Genomic DNA, 22,200 nt, shown 5'->3' on the forward strand with positions numbered 1-22,200 from the left:
AGAATAACGTGTCATATTCCGGGAAGCGGGTGCAACTGGCTTTAATCTAGAAGACAGAGTACCGACAGGGTCAATAGATAACGTAACCCAACTTCATTTCCGGTCTACTAAACGTCTCTAAATGTGAACAAATAACAGTGAGTGGGCCACTATGTTAAGAGGTGTTACGTCATGTTAAGACAGTCAGGCTGTCAGGCGAAGATCAGACAGATGGTTTTTAAATAGGTTAACTTAACATTAACCTTAATAACTTAGCTCCTGGCCTGGACGACATCCTAACTAAAACTCACTGATATTCACCACAACACCAGCTGGAACTAATAATGTTACTATAGTTAGTTTAGGTTGGTTTGAACTGAAGAGACAATATATTCACACCAGCTCATATTAAACCATCCACAGCTAATATTAAACCATTCAGTTCATATTAATTAAACCATTCACAGTTCATATTAATTGAACCATTTACAGTTCATATTAAACCATTCACAGCCAATATTTAAACCATTCACAGCCAATATTAAACCATTCACAGCCAATATTAAACCATTCACAGCTCATATTAAACCATTCACAGCCAATATTAAACCATTCAGTTCATATTAATTAAACCATTCACAGCTCATATTAAACCATTCAGTTCATATTAATTAAACCATTCACAGCTCATATTAAACCATTCAGTTCATATTAATTAAATCATTCACAGTTCATATTAATTAAACCATTCACAGCCAATATTAAACCATTCACAGTTCATATTAAACCATTCACAGTTCATATTAAACCATCACAGTTCACATTAAACCATTCACAGCTAATATTAAACCATCACAGTTCATATTAAACCATTAGTTCATATTAAACCATCACAGTTCATATTAAACCATAACTGTTATTTAATGAATATATATTTCACCATGGTGGCTATGTCAACATTAGCTAACTTAGCAACATTGATAGTCTTGTTATTCAACGTGTAGCTAGAACCAACAGAACGTTAGTGATAATAACTAACTATGAAGCTACGTTACAGAAATATTAATAAAATAAACTTACCACACTGTGACGAGAAGCCGCTCTGACGTCAGTCAGTTAGTTAGTTGGTTAGTTAGCCACCGAGCTAGTTTAGCCCGCGTTTAACACAACAACAGTACGATAGTAGCGCGCGCGGGATCAATACAGGAAATACTATTAAAGATAATAAAGCAATTTCAATCTGCTTGGGATGATCGATAAGTAAATTGAACGGAGGTCAGCCTGCTCCTCTCGAAGTCTGCCTGGAACACGACGGAGGAAATCCAGAAAGATCTAGTTTGAACGAGGAGTCACGAGCCCGTGGAGCGACCGCATGCGTGGAAGTGCCGGGTGGACGGAGCGCGAGCTGGGGTTCCTCGGGAGCGCGAGCGCGGTTCTGTTTTACTGGCACAACTCGTGACGCTCTTTTCTGCTACCCGGAGGGTCCCGCCCTCCCGCGTATAGATATATATATGGTCCCGCCCACCGCGATGACGCCCGCCGTCTGTCACAGCGAGTGGGCGTGGCGTCGACAAGGACAGTTCTAAGATCCGCGTGATTTTTTCCCGTAGCCTATGTGTGCGAAGACGCTCTCTGATTGGCTAGCCGCGTACAGCAAAGACCCGCTCTGATTGGTTTAGCGCCGAAGGGTCTCTTCCGCCTTGTACATATATATTCTCTGCTTCAAAGTGGTTATGCTTTGGCCCTCTTTCGAAGTGGGTTATGCTTAGACTCAGGGTTATGCTTAGAGTTAGGGTTAGGGTTAAGGTTAGGGTTAGGGCAGTAGCGGCCGGTGTGAACTACATTTGGGTGGGCGTGGGTGGGAGGGGGTGAAGGGGGGCAAGCGGACAGCTCACAGCTGACCAAGTGGACAGCTGACGACATAACGTTACCAACGTTAAGTCGAGTTACTACACTAGTTAGTACACGTATGATCAATGCAATAATGAACACATATATATATATATCTTGTCATTTTAAACAAGTTACCATTCATTCATTCATCCATTATGCGTCAAATTAACAACGACAGAGAGAGAGCGAGAGAGAGCGAGAGAGAGAGAGCGAGAGAGAGAGAGAGAGACCGCATTTATTAACTACTGTTTAGTTGAAACGTGGTCCAGGAGGCGTGTATCACTTCCGCAACGGATTTAGTCGGATTTCGGTTTCCGGGTTCGCCTGATTGGCCGCGACGGCCACGTGACACGCTGTGGCACGCCCCCACGGCAGCGGCAGACTCGGCAGGCTTGCCACTGCGCCCTGCTGTGGCGAGACGCTGGAGTTCACTTCCCCTCTCACATGGCGCCACGCTTATGCTGTCTAGCACAGTCTCTAACAGTAACAGTAAGAAGCATTTTGGATAAAAGTATTCTGTACTTCTGTATGACAACAATGTATGCCTTTAAAATGTTAAATGATAAATGATTAAATGATACACACTGAATTCTACGCTCTTTCATCCTGCTTTCCACAACGCGACAATATTATTAAACAGCAGCTCTGTCATTGAAGTGGGAAAAGTGAGCCGTATTGACTAACAAGGCCACTGGCCATGACAACATCCCCTCCAAATTCCTCAGAGACGCAGCAGCCGCCATCACCCCAGTCATCACACACATAATAAACCTCTCTATAAAACAGGGGCACGTCCACAAGGACTTCAAAATTGCGAGAGTGACCCCTCTGCACAAAAAGGGCAGCAAATTAGACCCAGGCAACTACCGCCCTGTTTCTATTCTTACCTCCACCTCGAAAGTCATGGAGAAAATAGTCTACGAATAGGTCGAAAAGTACCTGGCGGAAAAAAATCTAATCTACGAATTCCAATCTGGCTTCAGAACGTCCCACTCCACTGACAACAAGAGGTGGATGCGGGCAAATACTGCGGCATGGTCATGCTGGACCTACAAAAGGCCTTCGACACTGTCAATCACTCCATTCTAATGGACAAGCTAAAAGCAATTGGTTTTGATAGCTTATCAGTGAGCTGGATGCAATCTTACCTGGAGGGGAGAGAACAGATGGTAGAGGTAAACGGTACTCTATCCCCCCCCCCTCGCAGTGAGCTGTGGTGTTCCACAAGGAAGCATACTAGGACCGCTACTCTTCCTAATTTATGCAAATGACATGTCGTCAGCCTGTGACTGCAACTTGTTCCTGTTTGCGGACGACTCAGCCCTGCTGGTCTCTGACAAGAACAAGTTGCAGGTTGAAAAAACCCTCAGCACGGAACTAGGCAAAATCTGCATATGGCTCGCTGATAACAAACTATCATTACACATGGGCAAAACAGAGTCCATTCTCTTCGGTTCAAATAACAAACTCAGCAAGACCGACGGATTCTCAGTTACAGTGGGTGACAATATTGTCACAAGGAAAGACGAAATTACCTACCTGGGTTCCATCCTAGAGGCAAATCTTTCCTGTGACAAAATGGCATCCAATGTAATAAAAAAAGTCAACCAACGAACTAGATTCTTGTACCGGATCTCCTCTCTGGTAAACAAGAATACCCTGAAGACTCTAGCAGGAGCACTCATTCAAGGGTACTATGACTATGCGTGCACCTCATGGTACCAAAGCACCTCAAAGGCGCTTAAAACAAAATTACAAACATCACAAAACAAACTGGTCAGACTACTGCTTGACCTGAACCCCAGAACCCACCTCACCCCTGCCCACTTTGACAACCTAGGATGGCTTAGAGTAGACGACAGAGTACAGCAACTTGCAATGGGCCTGGTCTACAAGATACACTATACGACCGTCGACCGGGGTGCCCATGTACATGTCAAAATACTTCCCAAAGGTCAGTGAATACCACAACCACTACACCAGAGGAAGCTCAACAAATCATGTTAAACCCAGATTCGGCTCAAACAAGGGACTAAACACGTTTCGCAATTATGCCACAACAATGTGGAACGCCCTACCCAAAGCTGTAAAGGAATGTGAATCCCTGCCCACATTCAAAACCGCTCTTAAAGAGCACCTACGGGAGGCTGCAATTCGAAACTGGCCACCGTAAATGCCCAAAACCCCCACCACCTCCTAATAGACAGTCTCCTCCCCACCGCATGTATATATTCCCTCCGCGCCGTATGTATATTTCCCTCCCACCCACCCACCCACCCCCTCCTAATGTACAGTCCCCCCTCCCCATCATATGTATATACTCTGTCAGGATCTAGGGGTAACAGTACTGTATATTTGAATACCGCTTATGTCACAAATGTATCAGTACTAAATACCTATATGTCCCTATGCCATAAATGTCATGTATGTTGTGTATGTCATAAATGTCTATATGAATTGAAAATGGGAGACCCTGATGGAAACAAGACAAACATCTTTCTCAGGTCTGCATCCCCTTAACAATTGTATGTATTGAGCCGTACTGTATTGTACCCATTCTGCAATCTGTTAAATAAAGTTTTCATTCATTCATTCATTCATTGTATATTAGTACATTGCATAGTATATTGTATGGTAACTCAGTTACTTCTATTCTGCATCGAACATTGTACATATGTCTATACTGAACAGCACAGAGCTGCTGTTTAATAATATTGTCGCGTTGTGGAAAGCAGGATGAGAGAGCGTAGATTTCAGTGTGTATCATTTAATCATTTAACATTTGAAAGGCATACATTGTTGTCATACAGAAGTACAGAATACTTTTATCCAAAATGCTTCTTACTGTTACTGTTAGAGACTGTGCTAGACAGCATAAGCGTGGCGCGATGTGAAAGGGGAAGTGAACTCCAGCGTCTCGCCACAGCAGGGCGCAGCGGCAAGCCTGCCGAGTCTGCCGCTGCCGCGGGGGCGTGCCACAGCGTGTCACGTGGCCGTCGCGGCCAATCAGGCGAACCCGTAAACCAAAATCCGACTAAATCCGTTGCGGAAGTGATACACGCGTCCAGGCGGGCTTGTCCACTGTCCCACAGTCCCAGACAGTACAACAGTACTGTGATGATGAGCTGTGTCTTTGCCCATTTCCGTGTCGAACAGCCTGCAAACTACCTGTCGTTCTATCGCCCTGCTCTAAGACAAACTCTAACCTTAACCAACTTTGAAAGAGTGCCTAAGCTTAACCGTCAAAAGAACTTGCCAACAAACTCTAACCTTAACCAACTTCGAAGAGTAACTATACAGCTGCAAAGTGCAAACTACCTGGCGTTCTATCGCCCTGCTCTAAGCCAAACCGAGAAATGCGGCTACGGAAAAGTACTGGCGTCGCCGCGTCGGCCAATCAGAGAGCGTCTCCGAGAAATGCGGCTACGGAAAATACTGGCGTCGGCCAATCAGAGAGCGTCTCCGAGAAATGCGGCTAGGAAAGTATAGACGCTGCTTGCTTAGATGATAATAGATCGCTTTAAAACGCGCCCGGCTTCCATCATAATACATCATATTTCAACGCACAGCGCGTTACGCACTGATTGGCTGCGATGGATACAGCGATGAAACCAGTGCACGCCCACTGTAAGCGCTATTGCGTCTAGCCCGAGAGAAATGCGGCTACGGCTAGCCCGAGAGAAATGCGGCTACGGAAAGTATTCTCTATCAGACAGTCACTTCCTGTTAATGAAAACAATTATTTATATTTGATATATTAACGTTATATTGTGCATTGGAAACACAAACATACTTAAAATGAGTAAATATTATTAATTTTAAACATATTTATTTTATTTATAGGGCTCTTAACAAAAAAAATCTTCTTCTTCTCTCTTTTAACCAGGGAGGGCGGCGCTCTAGCGCCCCTATTGACCAGCCGCCACTGGGTTAGGGTTAGGCGGAAGAGACCCTTCGGCGCTAAACCAATCAGAGAGCGTCTTCGCACACATAGGCTACGGAAAAAAATCACGCTTCAGATCCACTTCACTGTCTATGAATGACTGTCCACTCCGTGTTCCTCATCATCATAGCTTTCATTTTGGGGTAGGGGCCGCCTATTGCTTAATAACAGCGGAGCAGTGCTGCCGTTGCTTCCGCGTTTTCCCTGATTGGCTGCGACACGCCCCGCGGCAGGCGCGGCAACCGCGGAGCGGCAGAGCTTGCGGAATTATGTAACCGCCCTAATCCGCCATGATTTTCATTCGGCGCTCAGCTCACCTGGCAGCGCAGCGGTCCTGCGGTCCTGCGGTCCGTTGTTGACGAGTTCGAATACCATGAATTTTTTTTTTTTAACATGATTTTTTTTTTAACATGTATTCTTTCGCCGGTTAAGGTTAGGCATGGTTAAGGTTAAGGTTAAGGTTAGGCATAGTTTCGGAGTTGGTTAAGGTTAGAACGGTTAAGTTTAGGCGCTGTTAAGGAGCTGGTTAAGGTTAGAGTTTGTCTTAGAGAATGGCAATATTCTTTCTATGGTTAAGGTTAAGGTTAGGCATGGTTAAGGTTAAGGTTAAGGTTAGGCATTGTTTCGGAGTTGGTTAAGGTTAGAACGGTTAAGTTTAGGCGCTGTTAAGGAGCTGGTTAAGGTTAGAGTTTGTCTTAGAGACAGCCTATTTCCGCACTGCCGCTCTCCCGCGTTGCCGCGGTCACATGGTCAAATTGTCACATTCTTGCACTGCTCCGCTGTTAAAAAGCAACACGCGTAGGGGCCACGTCATCATGATTGATTTCAAGATGGCCGCCATGTAAAATCAAGGTTCTGCCCATTAATAAATATCTTGGTCCATAGCGTGCTCAATATTTGCGAACACAAAGGTATTGGTATCCCTGTAAACTAGAGAAGCTAAGCTTTCCATTGGTATCATTTTCATTAAGCCCAACTGTTGGGAAGGAGGTTTTAATAGGCAATGATTCAAAATTATGTTCAATTTTCGCCTAGAAAAAACTGTCATGCTCATCTTCCAAAAGATCCCTTGGCCGTTCACATGAATATATCAGAGTGAACATTGGTTTTATAGGTACCCACAAGCCTCTTCTTTCCAGACATACCCACTTTGTCCAACTTGCATGCTATTTGGGGCAATAATCAAGCAAGTTTGTGCATGTGGTACAAATGTGTCGAACATTCTAACAACTGCCAAAAATGTGAATGTTGGGTTAGGGTTTGTTGTTAGAATGTTGAACATAGAAGATCAATTTTGGTGTCAAACTACACATTTTCTGGGTCAATAAATGTGCTAATGCTATGAAGAATGTCACCAGATGAATATTTGTACCATTCTAAGTTCTAACAACATATTTACATCATTTTTTACTTGTTTAACAGTCAGACATGCATGAATGCATTTGATATGCTGTCAAGCTCCTGCATGTACTCCACGTCAGCCATAGCGTTGAGGCATCCAGTGAGATAGAGGCCAAAGGAGTGGAGCGCCTCTCCGTCATCGGACTTGATAGTAGGCCAGTTCAGTGCATTGTATATACGCCATTGAGATCTTGTATCCATTTCCAAAATGTTCTTTCAAGAGCCTCCTTGCCTCGCGATAACCTTGCTCTGTTTCCATGTGAAGACAACTTCTTATCAGCTCTCTTGGCTGTCCATCCGTGTACTGCTCCATGAAGTACAGCCGGTCTCTGTTACTATCTGTCTTGTCCTCCACTCCGTGTTCAAAGGCCCTGATGAATAGCCTGTACCCCATAGGGTCTCCCTTGAATATAGAAATCTGTTGAGGGGGCAGAGTAGCATGGTTTTGTTGCTTCACTAGGAAATCCACCATGGCTCGTATGGACTTAAGGTTAAGGTTAGGCATAGTTTCGGAGTTGGTTAAGGTTAGAACGGTTAAGTTTAGGCGCTGTTAAGGAGCTGGTTAAGGTTAGAGTTTGTCTTAGAGAATGGCAATATTCTTTCTATGGTTAAGGTTAAGGTTAGGCATGGTTAAGGTTAAGGTTAAGGTTAGGCATTGTTTCGGAGTTGGTTAAGGTTAGAACGGTTAAGTTTAGGCGCTGTTAAGGAGCTGGTTAAGGTTAGAGTTTGTCTTAGAGACAGCCTATTTCCGCACTGCCGCTCTCCCGCGTTGCCGCGGTCACATGGTCAAATTGTCACATTCTTGCACTGCTCCGCTGTTAAAAAGCAACACGCGTAGGGGCCACGTCATCATGATTGATTTCAAGATGGCCGCCATGTAAAATCAAGGTTCTGCCCATTAATAAATATCTTGGTCCATAGCGTGCTCAATATTTGCGAACACAAAGGTATTGGTATCCCTGTAAACTAGAGAAGCTAAGCTTTCCATTGGTATCATTTTCATTAAGCCCAACTGTTGGGAAGGAGGTTTTAATAGGCAATGATTCAAAATTATGTTCAATTTTCGCCTAGAAAAAACTGCCATGCTCATCTTCCAAAAGATCCCTTGGCCGTTCACATGAATATATCAGAGTGAACATTGGTTTTATAGGTACCCACAAGCCTCTTCTTTCCAGACATACCCACTTTGTCCAACTTGCATGCTATTTGGGGCAATAATCAAGCAGGTTTGTGCATGTGGTACAAATGTGTCGAACATTCTAACAACTGCCAAAAATGTGAATGTTGGGTTAGGGTTTGTTGTTAGAATGTTGAACATAGAAGATCAATTTTGGTGTCAAACTACACATTTTCTGGGTCAATAAATGTGCTAATGCTATGAAGAATGTCACCAGATGAATATTTGTACCATTCTAAGTTCTAACAACATATTTACATCATTTTTTACTTGTTTAACAGTCAGACATGCATGAATGCATTTGATATGCTGTCAAGCTCCTGCATGTACTCCACGTCAGCCATAGTGTTGAGGCATCCAGTGAGATAGAGGCCAAAGGAGTGGAGCGCCTCTCCGTCATCGGACTTGATAGTAGGCCAGTTCAGTGCATTGTATATACGCCATTGAGATCTTGTATCCATTTCCAAAATGTTCTTTCAAGAGCCTCCTTGCCTCGCGATAACCTTGCTCTGTTTCCATGTGAAGACAACTTCTTATCAGCTCTCTTGGCTGTCCATCCGTGTACTGCTCCATGAAGTACAGCCGGTCTCTGTTACTATCTGTCTTGTCCTCCACTCCGTGTTCAAAGGCCCTGATGAATAGCCTGTACCCCATAGGGTCTCCCTTGAATATAGAAATCTGTTGAGGGGGCAGAGTAGCATGGTTTTGTTGCTTCACTAGGAAATCCACCATGGCTCGTATGGACTCTTGTTGCGGAGACTCTTGTTCCTTCTGTGTAGCACCGCCAGGTGCTCTGGAGCTGCTACTGTAAGCAGGTTCTCCTTTTATCGCTACAGCCTGAGGAGTAGGTGTAGCCTGCTCGTGAGCTTGTGATTCAAAGGGCTTCTTTTTCTCTATACAAGAGTTCATTCCATCCCTACGGAACACTCTGGATGAGGCTCGCTGGCCCTCGTACTCTTCCAGTACTTTGAACTTAGCCGCTGCGGCAGCTAAAGCAGCATGGACCTGTAAATCCTCTCTCTCTCTGCTAAGCTAAGAGCAGAGCCTCCTGTTCATCGAGTTGTCGTTTTTGCTTTAGAGCGGAAGCCTGGGCTAGCAACTCAGCCCTCTCTAATTCAGCTTTCAGACGCACGCTTGCAGATGATGTTCTGGAAAATGTAGTGGATGGTGCTCTAGACCCTTTCCTTTTTACGACGCCGGATGCCCTGTCTTCAGGCCTGACCTCATCTTGGTGCTTCCTAGACTCCGCTATACGCTGATGCACCTCTTCCATCCATGTGTCAGCCTTTACTGTGAAGTTGTAAAATGTGTCAGCCTTCGGCGTGAACCATTCATCCTGATCTTTCTTCTTCTCCTCTTCTGATGTCTTGCTTAGTACCACCTGGACTGAAGTATTAAGCTCACCGAACTCTCCAAATAGATTGTTGAATTCTACCAATCTTGTACACGTATTACTGCCCTCCGCAGTTCTTTTGATTGAGCTCTTCTTCTTCTTCTTTCTTCTTTTGAATTTCCCGCAGTGTAGATGCAACATGGCGTATTACTGCCCTCCTCAGTTCTTATACTACGCTAGTAGTATGGTTTCCATTGTATGGTCTCTGGTAAATCAACTTTTGATTGTTTACACTCTTCTTCTTCTTCTCATCTTCAAAACACATTACTATCGTCTCTGTCTCCTTCTTCTCTGCTCCTCTTGTCTGTCTCCTTCTTCTCTGCTCTTGTCATACAATATTGTCAACACCCACCAAAAAAAAAAAAATCACGCCCTCAGGCTCCGAAGCAGACCCAAACACGGCACCCTGTAGAAAATTGTGGACTATATATAGATACACAAATGTTCTAGAACGTTCAGGCATGACATCATACTGTGACATCACAAATGTTCTAGAATGTTCTATTATGACAAATAAGACGGTTCAATGACTTTATCTAAATCCAATCAATATTCCTAATGCCGTTTCAATGTAAGGTTATAAAAATAAACATATAAACATTCATATAATACAATAACCTAAATATAGCTTTGGCTCCTCCACCATCTGCCATGCTCTTGGGAAAGACAAGTCCACAGCACTTCCCATCTTCCATTCATACACACACACGGGCTGTGACACAACTTCAACATTTTGTGGGAAGGGGAAGAAGTCTGCATGGGTGGCTTGGAATGCCTACCCTCAAGTCACAGAAGCCTTCAACTTCATGGCAGAAAATCCATTTACTCCTGTGACCATAGAAGCCCAGCACTTTCACCTCCTGGAGCGCTTTACCATCATCCTCTATGACAAGACTAGTGAATTGAAACCTGTCGATGAAGCACGGCGAGTGTTGTTCTGTCAAAGAAAGAGATCCATGGAACACATTCCACCTACCCAAGATGCACTTCTGCAACATGTAAAGTGAATTGCTTACCAGTCTGGGATCTGGGCGATGTCTGACCTGGCCCAACAGCCAGCACCCAGTCCTGAAGGATGGGGATGGACCTTGGATGGAGAGGTCTGGCTTCCTGTGTGGAGCAATCTACCCATGGCATCAAAAGCCTGCAATGAACTTGTGAAGTGCAATTGAAGTGGTTGTGGTGCAAGGTGCTCATGCAAGAAGGCACATTGGAAATGCACAGATCTTTGCAGCTGCCATTGTGACAGATATGTCACAGCTTCCCTGGACCTCTCTCTCGTGCTTCCTGGACGCGTGAATACTTTCGGCAACCAACATGCCCTTCTGCGTTGCTCTGATTGGCCAGCGATCGGCCAGCCTTCTACGCTCGTTTTCCCCATACGCCGGTAACGCGCGCATGCGCATTTCGTACTTGTCTGCCTGTGGGGAGGCGGGGGCCGCTGGTGTACAGCTGAGAGCTCCAGCATAGCTATGTCCGCGAGCTAGGCGCAAGCCAGAGTAAAACACAGTTTTCAATCAATCAATCAATAATAACATTATCGAGACTCTCGTTGTGTCTATTCTGCTAACGCTACCTCTCATTGCTTTAACGTTACCTAGGCTCTCGTGTCTATCTGCTAACGTTAGCATTAGGTAATAACCGGTTTAAAATGGATGGTGATTACCTCACGTTGTGTCTATTCTACTAGCATTAACCATTAGTTATTAGTACAAACAATCAATAGCGAGTTATATTGATCACGCTATGTACGATAGCCATGCTAAAATATTAGCACCTAACCTAACAACAAGCTTAACAAGTCAGCGATCTTTTTGTGAGACAAAACTCTCCGCTCGGTGACAAATTGTGTTGATGTCGGTTTTGTTTCATCAATAAATGAGGCAGAATACACAGTGACTGTATCCTTTTTTGTTTATTGCACTTGTTCCTGCTGCAAATGAAATCCTATGCGAGACATTAAAGATGGCGGCTTTCTGTTTTTGTGGAGAGCCTCCAACGAGTGACGCGTCTCTCTTCTGACCAATCAGTGGTTTGCAGTGTTTCACGTGACTTTTCTGGTACCACAACATGCCTTTCGCGTTGCTCTGATTGGCCAGCGATCGGCCAGCCCTCTACGCTCGTTTTCCCCCTACGCCGGTAACGCGCGCATACGCATTATCGCTGGCCAATCAGAGCCAGGCGGAAGGGCATGTTGGTTGCCGAAAGTATTCACGCTTCCTGGACTCCAGCCTTCCTACCGCCTGCCTGCTGAGGAAGATTCCGACCAGGATCAAAGCCAGCGTGCCATGGTTCCCAGTGCCAGACCGTGGCCACATATGGTAGGCTACAGTCTAGTTCTCTAGTCTATTCTATTAAGCTTCTTTTATTGTTTTGTATTTTGTGCTGCCTTACAACCTACAACCCGCGCTTACCAGTGTTTGCTTTTGCTCCTCAGTGATTCCCCTGGACCTGTCAAGACACCTTGTGACCCCTCTCAAGCCTCACGTTCCCCCAGACGTTCCCTGGACCTCTCCCTCATGCTTCCTGGACTCCAGCCTTCCTACCGCCTGCCCGCTGATGAGGATGCTGACCAGGATCAAGGCCAGCATGCCATGGGTCTAGTGCCAGAACCTAGACACATATATACGGTACAGTCTTGATTCTATTACGCTTTTTTGTATTTTGTGGTGCCTCGCATTCGCTACAAGCTCGTACTTACTCATGTTTCCTCTCGCTCCCCAGTGACGCCTCCAACCAACTTTCCCTGGACCACTCCCTTGTGCTTCACAGACCCCAGCCTTCCTACCTCTGGACTCTTGCTCACACACATGCACACATGCTGGACTCTTGCACACACTCTTGTGTGTGTGACTCTTGCACACCTATGCATATTGGTCATACGCAATATCATTCCCACATAGTCTTTGCACCATATACTTAGTTCCACACTCCATAACAGTTAAATACGCCTATACGGGCTAAAGAGTTATGATAATAATAATACATGTAATTTATTGAAGTTCCTATGTCTCTGTGCCACCTCCCTCCGCCATAACTTTACGAGATAATTTGTTCTTATAGTAACGAGTGATCCTAATAAAATGTCTATTCGATTCGTGCATGTCTGACTGTTAAACAAGTAATAAATGATGTAAATATGTTGTTAGAATGGTACAAATATACATCTGGTGTCATTCATAGCATTAACACATTTATTGACCCAGAAAATGTGTAGTTTGACACCAAAATTGATCTTCTATGTTCAACATTCTAACAACAAACCCAACATTCACATTTTTGGCAGTTGTTAGAATGTTTGACACATTTGTAACACATGCACAAACCTGCTTGATTATCTCACCAAATAGCATGCAAGTTGGACAAAGTGGGTATGTCTGGAAAGAAGAGGCTTTTGGGTACCTATAAAACCAATGTTCACTCTGATATATTCATGTGAACGGCCAAGGGACCTTTTGGAAGATGAGCATGGCAGTTTTTTCTAGGCGAAAATATTACATAATTTTTAATCATTGTGTTATGGTTTGTAAACAACCCCAACAGCACGACAGGTAGTTCAGAGTTAGCCAAAAACTAAGGGCGTATTTATTTTCAAACAGAAAGAGCAAAAAAACAACATGAAGCATTCAGGGGGAATGTCCTGGAGCAGAGTAGGCTCTGCGGCTCTGCAGCTCGGCCCAGAGCAGAGTTGGCTCTGTGGCGCTGCGGCCTCTGGCTCTGCGGCTCTGCAGCTTAGCCCAGAGCAGAGTTGGCTCTGTGGCGCTGCGGCCTCTGGCTCTGCAGCTTACTGTCTATCCACTCGGAGAGGAACAAAGAAAAAGAGGAATGTCAACAACCGAACGCAGGGATTACGAGGCAGTCCAGTAATAAAGCTGAGTCCAGAAATAACAAAGGCGATACCTCTTCAGTGTTAACGAAACACACAAAAAACAGATAGATCTTGAGTCCAGGAAAAACGAGGAAAAACAGAGCATCAAAAAATACACTTCCAAAAACTCACCAGGGGGCAAGGTGAGATACGGGGCGCGGGTCCACGGGAGCAGAGAGGGGCGACAGCGGCGAATTCCAAGGCGTACTGGAGAAACAGATGGAGAACAACACGGGAGGAACAAGCTGCAGGCGGCGGTACGCAAAACGACCCGACAATGAACCTTCAGAAACCCAGAGTCTATAAGGGCTCCCTTCGAGCTGATTCGAAACTCCCTTCAGGTGTGTGGAGGTAATTGGTACCTGGAAGCGTGTGGTAATGGACCAATCCTCACAGTACCCCCCCCCTCCACGGGAGCCACCCGGCAACCTGCCCGGCCTCGGCTTCCCCGGATGGGACCGATGGAAGTCGGTGATCAGGGCGGGATCCATGATGAGCTGGCAGGAGACCCAGCTCCGTTCCTCCGGACCGTATCCCTCCCAGTCCACCAGATACTGGAACCCCCGTCCTCGCCGTCGGACGTCCATGAGCTGGCGGACCTTCCACTGGGGGTGTCCGTCCACCATCTCGGGAGGAGGCGGATCTGGAGCAGGAGGCATCAGGGGACTGAGAGAGACAGGCTTCACTCGGGACACATGAAAAACAGGATGACTGCGCATGGACGCAGGAAGCTTAAGACTCACCGCCGTGGGACTTAGCACCTTCTGGATCTCAAAAGGGCCGACGAACCGGGGGTTAAGCTTCTTGGCGGAGGATCGAAGCGGGAGATCCTTGGAGGACAACCATACCCTCTGCCCAGGTTGGTACGTCGGCGCAGGGATCCGGCGTCGGTTAGCTCCCCGACTGGCGCGCTCCGATGCCCGGAGCAGCGCAGTCCTGGTGATCTCCCAGACTTGACGACACCGGTCGAGATGATCCTGCACGGAGGGAACTGCCACTTCCGACTCCTGTGCAGAGAAAAGAGGGGGTTAGTAGCCCAGGGATACCTCGAACGGCGAGAGGCCGGTGGCGGAACTGACCAGGGAGTTGATGGCGTACTCGACCCAGGGGAGGAACCGGCTCCAGGAAGCAGGTCTCTTGGCGGCAACACAACAGAGAGCAGACTCCACGCTCTGGTTCATTCTCTCCGTTTGTCCGTTAGTCTGTGGATGGTAACCAGACGAAAGACTAACAGTAGCCCCCAATCCCTTGCAGAAGGCCCGCCATACCTGGGAAATGAACTGGGGACCCCGGTCCGAGACGACGTCCTGGGGGTCCCAGTCGGGCTCTCTCACGCCTTCTCTCCCGGAGGCTTCCGTCGATGCGAATGGCGAGGCTGATTAGGGCCTCGAGTGAATCGGGCTCCTCCCGGGTCGCGAGCTGGTCCCTTACAGCGTCGTTGAGCCCCTTCAGAAAGGTGAGATGAAGCGCCCGATCATTCCAACCACTCTCGGTTGCGGCCAGTCTGAACTCCAGCGCGTAGTCGGTGACACAGCCCTGCCGGAAGGTGCCCAACCGAGCTCCCGGGTCCTGGCCACGAGCTGGGTGGTGGAAAACCCTTCGGAGCTCTGCCACGAAGTCTGGGTATGAAAAACAAAAATCAGCCCTCATTGACCAGGAAGCAGTAACCCACAGTGCTGCTCGGCCTGTGAGCAGGTTAGTCATGTAAGCTACTCGGGCTCCCTCTGTTGTAAATCGGCTGGGTTGATGAATGAAAACCAACTCACATTGCATGATGAACGTGGCACAGTCCTCAAAGTTACCGTCGAACAATCGTGGGTTGGAGAGATGGGGCTCCCGAGGTGCGAGGTCGGGAGTTGCAGGGTCTGTCGCGGCGGCGGGTGGTGATCTGGCTGGAACTCCTGCCACAGGTGGGGTTAAAAGCATATCTGGTGCAGAATATCAGCCTGCTGATTACCCTGGGTAGACTGCTGGGTGGTTAAATAGGCTGGACCTGGGCCCGGAGGTCCTGCACAGCAGCCGCAGCCGCACCTAACGGTTGGGTGTGGTCGTTGGTCAGCTGGATCTGGACCGCCAAAGCTGCTCTAACACTGTCTGTGTCGGCTGGGGTCGACATGGTCGGGTCGTAATGTTATGGTTTGTAAACAACCCCAACAGCACGACACAGACAGGTAGGGCGTATTTATTTTCAAACAGAAAGAGCAAAAAAAAAACATGAAGCATTCAGGGGGAATGTCCTGGAGCAGAGTAGGCTCTGCGGCTCTGCAGCTCGGCCCAGAGCAGAGTTGGCTCTGTGGCGCTGCGGCCTCTGGCTCTGCGGCTCTGCAGCTTAGCCCAGAGCAGAGTTGGCTCTGTGGCGCTGCGGCCTCTGGCTCTGCAGCTTACCGTCTATCCACTCGGAGAGGAACAGAGAAAAAGAGGAATGTCAACAACCGAACGCAGGGATTACGAGGCAGTCCAGTAATAAAGCTGAGTCCAGAAATAACAAAGGCGATACCTCTTCAGTGTTAACGAAACACACAAAAAACAGATAGATCTTGAGTCCAGGAAAAACGAGGAAAAACAGAGCATCAAAAAATACACTTCCAAAAACTCACCAAGGGGCAAGGTGAGATACGGGGCGCGGGTCCACGGGAGCAGAGAGGGGCGACAGCGGCGAATTCCAAGGCGTACTGGAGAAACAGATGGAGAACAACACGGGAGGAACAAGCTGCAGGCGGAGGTAAGCAAAACGACCCGACAATGAACCTTCAGAAACCCCGAGTCTATAAGGGCTCCCTTCGAGCTGATTCGAAACTCCCTTCAGGTGTGTGGAGGTAATTGGTACCTGGAAGCGTGTGGTAATGGACCAATCCTCACACATTGCCTATTAAAAACCCCTTCCCAACAGTTGGGCTTAATGAAAATGATACCAATGGAAAGCTTAGCTTCTCTAGTTTACAGGGATACCAATACCTTTGTGTTCGCTCAAATATTGAGCGCGCTATGGACCAAGATATTTATATGGGCAGAACCTTGCTATGATGATGAGGAACACGTGGGAAAAATTTGGTGCTTTTGTCCGGCGCGTCCAATTTTTTTTGCTAAGCCACCGCACTAATTAGATTAGATTAGATTCAACTGTATTTGTCATTATACGGCACAACACACAACGAAAATACATTTGGCATCTAACCAGAGTGCAAATGTAACAGTAAAGTAAACAATGTACTACAGGTGATTAAACTACTGGATATAAAATATATAAATTAGTACTACTGACTGAGTAATAGTGCTAATCAGATGTATGTACACATTATAGCATTATTGTGTACAGTGATACAAGTATAAAGACACTATGGTAGTAGGTAATACTGGCCAGCAGTATAGTAACTAGTAAGAGTAGGTAAGGAATATGTACAAATATAGATACAGTATATTATCTACAGATATGAATGTTGTTTGATTTGATCTGATTTGAAATCTTTATTTCGAACATGTAAATAAATACAAACAATATAAAATCAAAACAAATCATTGATCTCAAGAAATTAAATGAAAAAAAATAAGCAAAACATAACTCAATTTACATGTTCGAAAAGGAGTAGGAAGAAGTATACACTTATTTAATCCTACAACTTTTCCACTACTCAAATGATTGTACTAATTTAAAACCTTACAAAACAAATATATATATATGCAAAACAAAAAACAAAAACTATATATGTAAAACATGAAAGAAATCAAATAAAATGTAAACACCCGTGAATGTCAAATCCCTTCCTCGTACCTCGTGAACATAATTTCCTTATAATTCAGTTTGAATTGTCTCATATTTGGACATTGCTTTAGCACCACATTCAGACTGTTCCACAGTTTCACTCCACATATTGAAAAGCAGTGTCTTCTTATGGCATAGCTGTCAACATTGCGATTTGAATGTCTTTTTATTTCGCCCCCCCACCCCGCCTCCCCCCACGCCCCCCGCCCTCCCTCCCAATGTAGTCTCCTCCCCCTCGTATGTATATATTTTCTGTTAGGATCTCTGTTTAACAGTACTGTATATTTGCATATCATGTATGTCACAAATGTAACAGTACTGTATATCATGATATATATCTTGTATCTGTCATAAATTGAAAATGGGGGACCCTGATGTAAACAAGTCGAAAGTCTTTCTCTGGGTCTGCATCCCCTTAACAATTGTGTGTATTGAGCCGTACTGTATTGTACCCATCCTACAATCTGTTAATAAAGTTTTCAATCAATCAATAATAGGCAAGGGTACATAGTGAATCCTAAATCTCCACTAGGCAACCACTTATCAGTCCAACAAGGACTGGGTGAACTATAGTTGATACATTAAATTAAATTAATCAGATACCTGGTTGAAAGTGAAATGCTGTGAACATCCCTGCATTAAATGAATGGAAGCGTAAGACAAATTCAGTATAAATTCACTTTATGTAGTAGTATAGCATTAACATGTTCATATTTATTGAAATCTTTTACAATTCATACATAAATGTTATGATGAATTGAAAATGGGGGACCGTGATGTAAACAAGAAGTCCTTCTCTGGTCTGCATCCCCTTAACAATTGTGTGTATTGAGCCGTACTGTATTGTACCCATTCTGCAATCTGTTAATACAGTTTTCAATCAATCAATGTATTACCACTGTACATATTAATACTACAACTCAAGAAGAATCAAGAGGTTTATTTGTCACATACATACCAGGGCATACATTGAAATGCGAGTGGTCATGCCCGCATTGATTGTGCAAAATACAATAATAAAAATAGGAAATAGGGTAAGACACAAGATATGCAGCATGATAAAAAAAGACATGCTAAGTTCCTGAGAAACTGGTTCCTATGTACCTATGTTGCTATGTATGCTGACTCACGTCGCTTTTTCCTCCGTGTGCGACATTAAAAGCAGCGTGGCATACTTTACAAAAAGCATAGACTTTGGAAACGTTGCTTTTCGTCAGGTACGGGAATGTCTCCTCCCATTTGGTCATGGTAGTGCGTACACTAAGAACTTTTAAATTGAGTTCTATCCTCAGATTATAACCCCCCTCTCTATCAAAGAACAGTTCTTGAATGTTTCCTGGAAGTACATTACCTTTTGCTTTATACATTAATTGTGCTGTTTTAAATTCCACAAGATCATTTAACTTTAATGTTTTTGACTTTAAAAACAATATGTTTGTGTGATCTCGATAACCTGCAATGTGAACTATCCTTATGGCCCTTTTTTGGAGTATGAAAAGTGGTTGTAATGTAGAATTATAAGTGTTTCCCCAGACTTCAGCTGTTTTGTTTGAGCCACTTTAGAGAAATTAATGTTTCCGGTGTATTTGGAAACTCAACACTCTTGTTCATTCTCTGTGTCCAAGAATAAGTCTGCCAATGGTGCAGAGACTATACGTATCACTCTCCATGGCATGCAGTCTGGCAGCGTGGCTACATGAATAGAGCTCCGGACCCTCGCGAGAGGTGCAGAAATGGTCTGTCGAATCAGAGGGCACACTCCAAGCTGCACTTGAATGTACAGACTGGGGTGTGTTCCGCGATAACACAGATAACATTAATGACTACACGGAGACAGTGCTGGACTTTGTTCGTACTTTGGTGGAAGAAACAATCCCCACTACCACAATTAGAGTTTACCCAAACCAAAAACCCTAGGTAGACAAATCCGTCCGTGAAGCTCTGAAAGCGGGCACCTCAGCATACAACGCCGGGCTTGTGGCAGCCAGGCAACATGAATGACCACAAGGTGGCGAGATACAATGTCAGGAGAGTAGTAATAGAAGCAAAGAGGCGCTACAGGAATAAAATTGAACTACAGTTTGAACAGGCTGACTCTAGAGCTATGTGGCAGGGCCTCAGAACGATGACAGATTACAAAGGCACCTCCCTCAAACTGAACAGTGACATCTCCTTAGCAAATGATCTCAATACCTTCTATGCAAGGTTTGAGGCTGGGAATAACAACACTAGCCTACAAGCCACTGCAATGGAGGGGGGGGGTCTGCTGATGGAGACTCAGTGTTCAGGGTAACAGAACATGAGGTGAGGAGGACCTTTAAGAAAGTGAATATCAGGAAGGCAGCAGGACCGGACGGCATCCCCGGCCGCGTCCTAAAAGTCTGTGCCGACCAACTGGCCCCAGTATTCACTGACATATTTAACCTGTCCTTGGAACAGGCTGTCATCCCCACCTGTCTGAAGAAGTCCACTATTATCCCTGTACCCAAAAAATCCAAGCCTGCTTGCCTCAACGACTACCGCCCTGTAGCTCTCACCTCCATAGCCATGAAGTGCTTTGAGAAGCTAGTAAAGGGCTACATCTGCTCCTCCCTCCCCACCAACCTGGACCCCCTGCAATTTGCATACCGCCCCAACAGGTCCACGGAGGACGCCATAGCCCATGTGCTGCACACAGCAGCATCACACCTGGACAAGAGGCAGGGGAACTATATAAGAATGCTGTTCATCGGGGGCTCCAGTAGCTCACCATGTACCTCGACGCGAAAGCGTCGGGGAATACCGTGCTGCGTCACGGATCTAGTTGACTCCGAGTTCAATTCCCGGACCCGCCGTCATTTGCCGAATGTCTTCCCCTGTTCTCCCTCCCGTTTCACCCTGCATCTGTCGATCATGCTTGACCAGAAAAGCGATAAACGCTAAAAAATGAAGTTAAAAAAAAAATAAATAAAAAAATGCTGTTCATCGACTACAGCTCAGCATTCAATACCATAGTCCCCTCCAAACTCATAGCCAAGCTCAGGGACCTGGGCTTGAACTATGACCTCTGCCAGTGGGTCTTGGACTTCCTGACGGGCAGACCCCAGGTGGTGAGAGCAGGCAACTGCACCTCCTCATCCATCACTCTCAACATAGGGGCCCCCCAGGGCTGTGTTCTGAGTCCCCTCCTCTACCCCCTGTACACATATGACTGTGTGGCACAGCGGAACAACAACACAATCATCAAATTTGCTGACGACACAGTAGTGGTGGGCCTGATCTCTGCAAACGATGAGAGGGCCTACCTGGAAGAGGTCAAGGTCCTAGCGGGATGGTGTCAAGAGAACAGCCTCTGCCTGAACGTCAGCAAAACAAAGGAGATGATTGTGGACTTTAGGAGGTTGGGGGTCAGGGACTACAGCCCCCTCAGCATCGACGGGGCACCGGAGAGAGTGAACAGTTTTAAGTACCTCAGAGTCCACATATCCGAGGACTTGACATGGACCACACACATTGCAGTGTTGTGAAGAAGGCACGACAACGCCTCTACTTCCTCAGGCGCCTAAGGAAGTTCCAAGTCAGTCAGAAGATCCTTAAGAACTTCTACTCATGTACAATAGAGAGCATCCTGACTGGCAATATCACCTCCTGGTTTGGGAATAGCACCGCACAAGACCGTAGCAGACTACAGAGAGTAGCCCGTTCAGCCGAACGCACAATTGGAGGGGGGCTTCCCACTCTCCAGGGCATTTACAACAAGCGGTGCATGGGTAAGGCTAAGAGAATTATCAAAGACTCCAGCCACCCAAACAACTGCCTCTTTGAACTGCTGCGGTCAGGCAAGCGATACCGGAGTCTCATGGCAAGCACAGAAAGAAGAAGCTTATATCCCCAGGCCATCAGGATGCTCAACGAACAATAACACTATGTAACAACCATCAAATGCACTCACAGCACACACATCCACACGCACACACTCACTTTAAACATACAACTCACTGCAGCACCCACTTTAACCACTTTAGTACACCTAAGCACACTTTATATTTATCTGTAAAGAATTTGCACTACAACCCATACCTCATTACACCTTACTGTAAATTGTACCTAAATTGTACCTCATCCCATTTCTGCTTTGCACTATATAGTATATTGTATATTAGTATATTGTATAGTATATTGTATGGTAACTCAGTTACTTCTACTCTGCATTGAACATTGTACATATGTACATACTAAACACTTGTGCCTACGTACGTGACTTCTATTTTATACATGCTATACTTATTTTATTTTATTTTATTTTATACTTATCTATTTTTGTCTAGCACAGTCTCTGGAGCGTAACAGAAAGAAGCATTTTGTATAAAAGTATTCTGTACTTCTGTATGACAACTAATAAAGAAACTTTTTTTTTGTATTTTATTTTTTAATTATTTTTTAAACAAACATATAAACAAACATGACAACACACGATAAGATATACAAGCATTAATTAACAGTGCACATCCAATGAAATCACCATTTAGTTAAATGTCTTATACAGGATATACCCCTAATACCTGCTATCTAATACCCTACACACATACGCTCTAGCTCGTACTCCCCCTCCCGGACCCCCCATTGGATAATCCATCCATTATCCCTCGCTCCTAACCAGACCCTACCATTATATGCTAGCTTTTATTCTCTCCACCACTTCTAACCACATTGTCATTTTGGATTCATTGAGACCCAAAATTCTTGCTGTAGATATTTCTTGATAAATCACATCGAGATATGTGAGAATCCAGACCTTCCGGCAAAT

General features: G+C 45.4%; 1 protein-coding gene across 1 annotated transcript in view; it reads right to left on the bottom strand.

Annotated features, from left to right (window-relative positions):
- slc20a1b (solute carrier family 20 member 1b) overlaps positions 1–1,379 on the bottom strand; it is a 47,912-nt gene extending 46,533 nt beyond the window's left edge. Inside the window, exon 1 of the mRNA XM_084325245.1 lies at positions 1,060–1,379. The gene's annotated coding sequence lies outside the window, so the exon portion shown is untranslated. The remainder of the gene's footprint in view (positions 1–1,059) is intronic.
- Between the last annotated feature and the right edge of the window lie 20,821 nt (positions 1,380–22,200).

Source organism: Notolepis coatsorum, assembly GCF_963971535.1.
Source record: "Notolepis coatsorum genome assembly, chromosome: 11".
NCBI lineage: Eukaryota > Metazoa > Chordata > Actinopteri > Aulopiformes > Paralepididae > Notolepis > Notolepis coatsorum.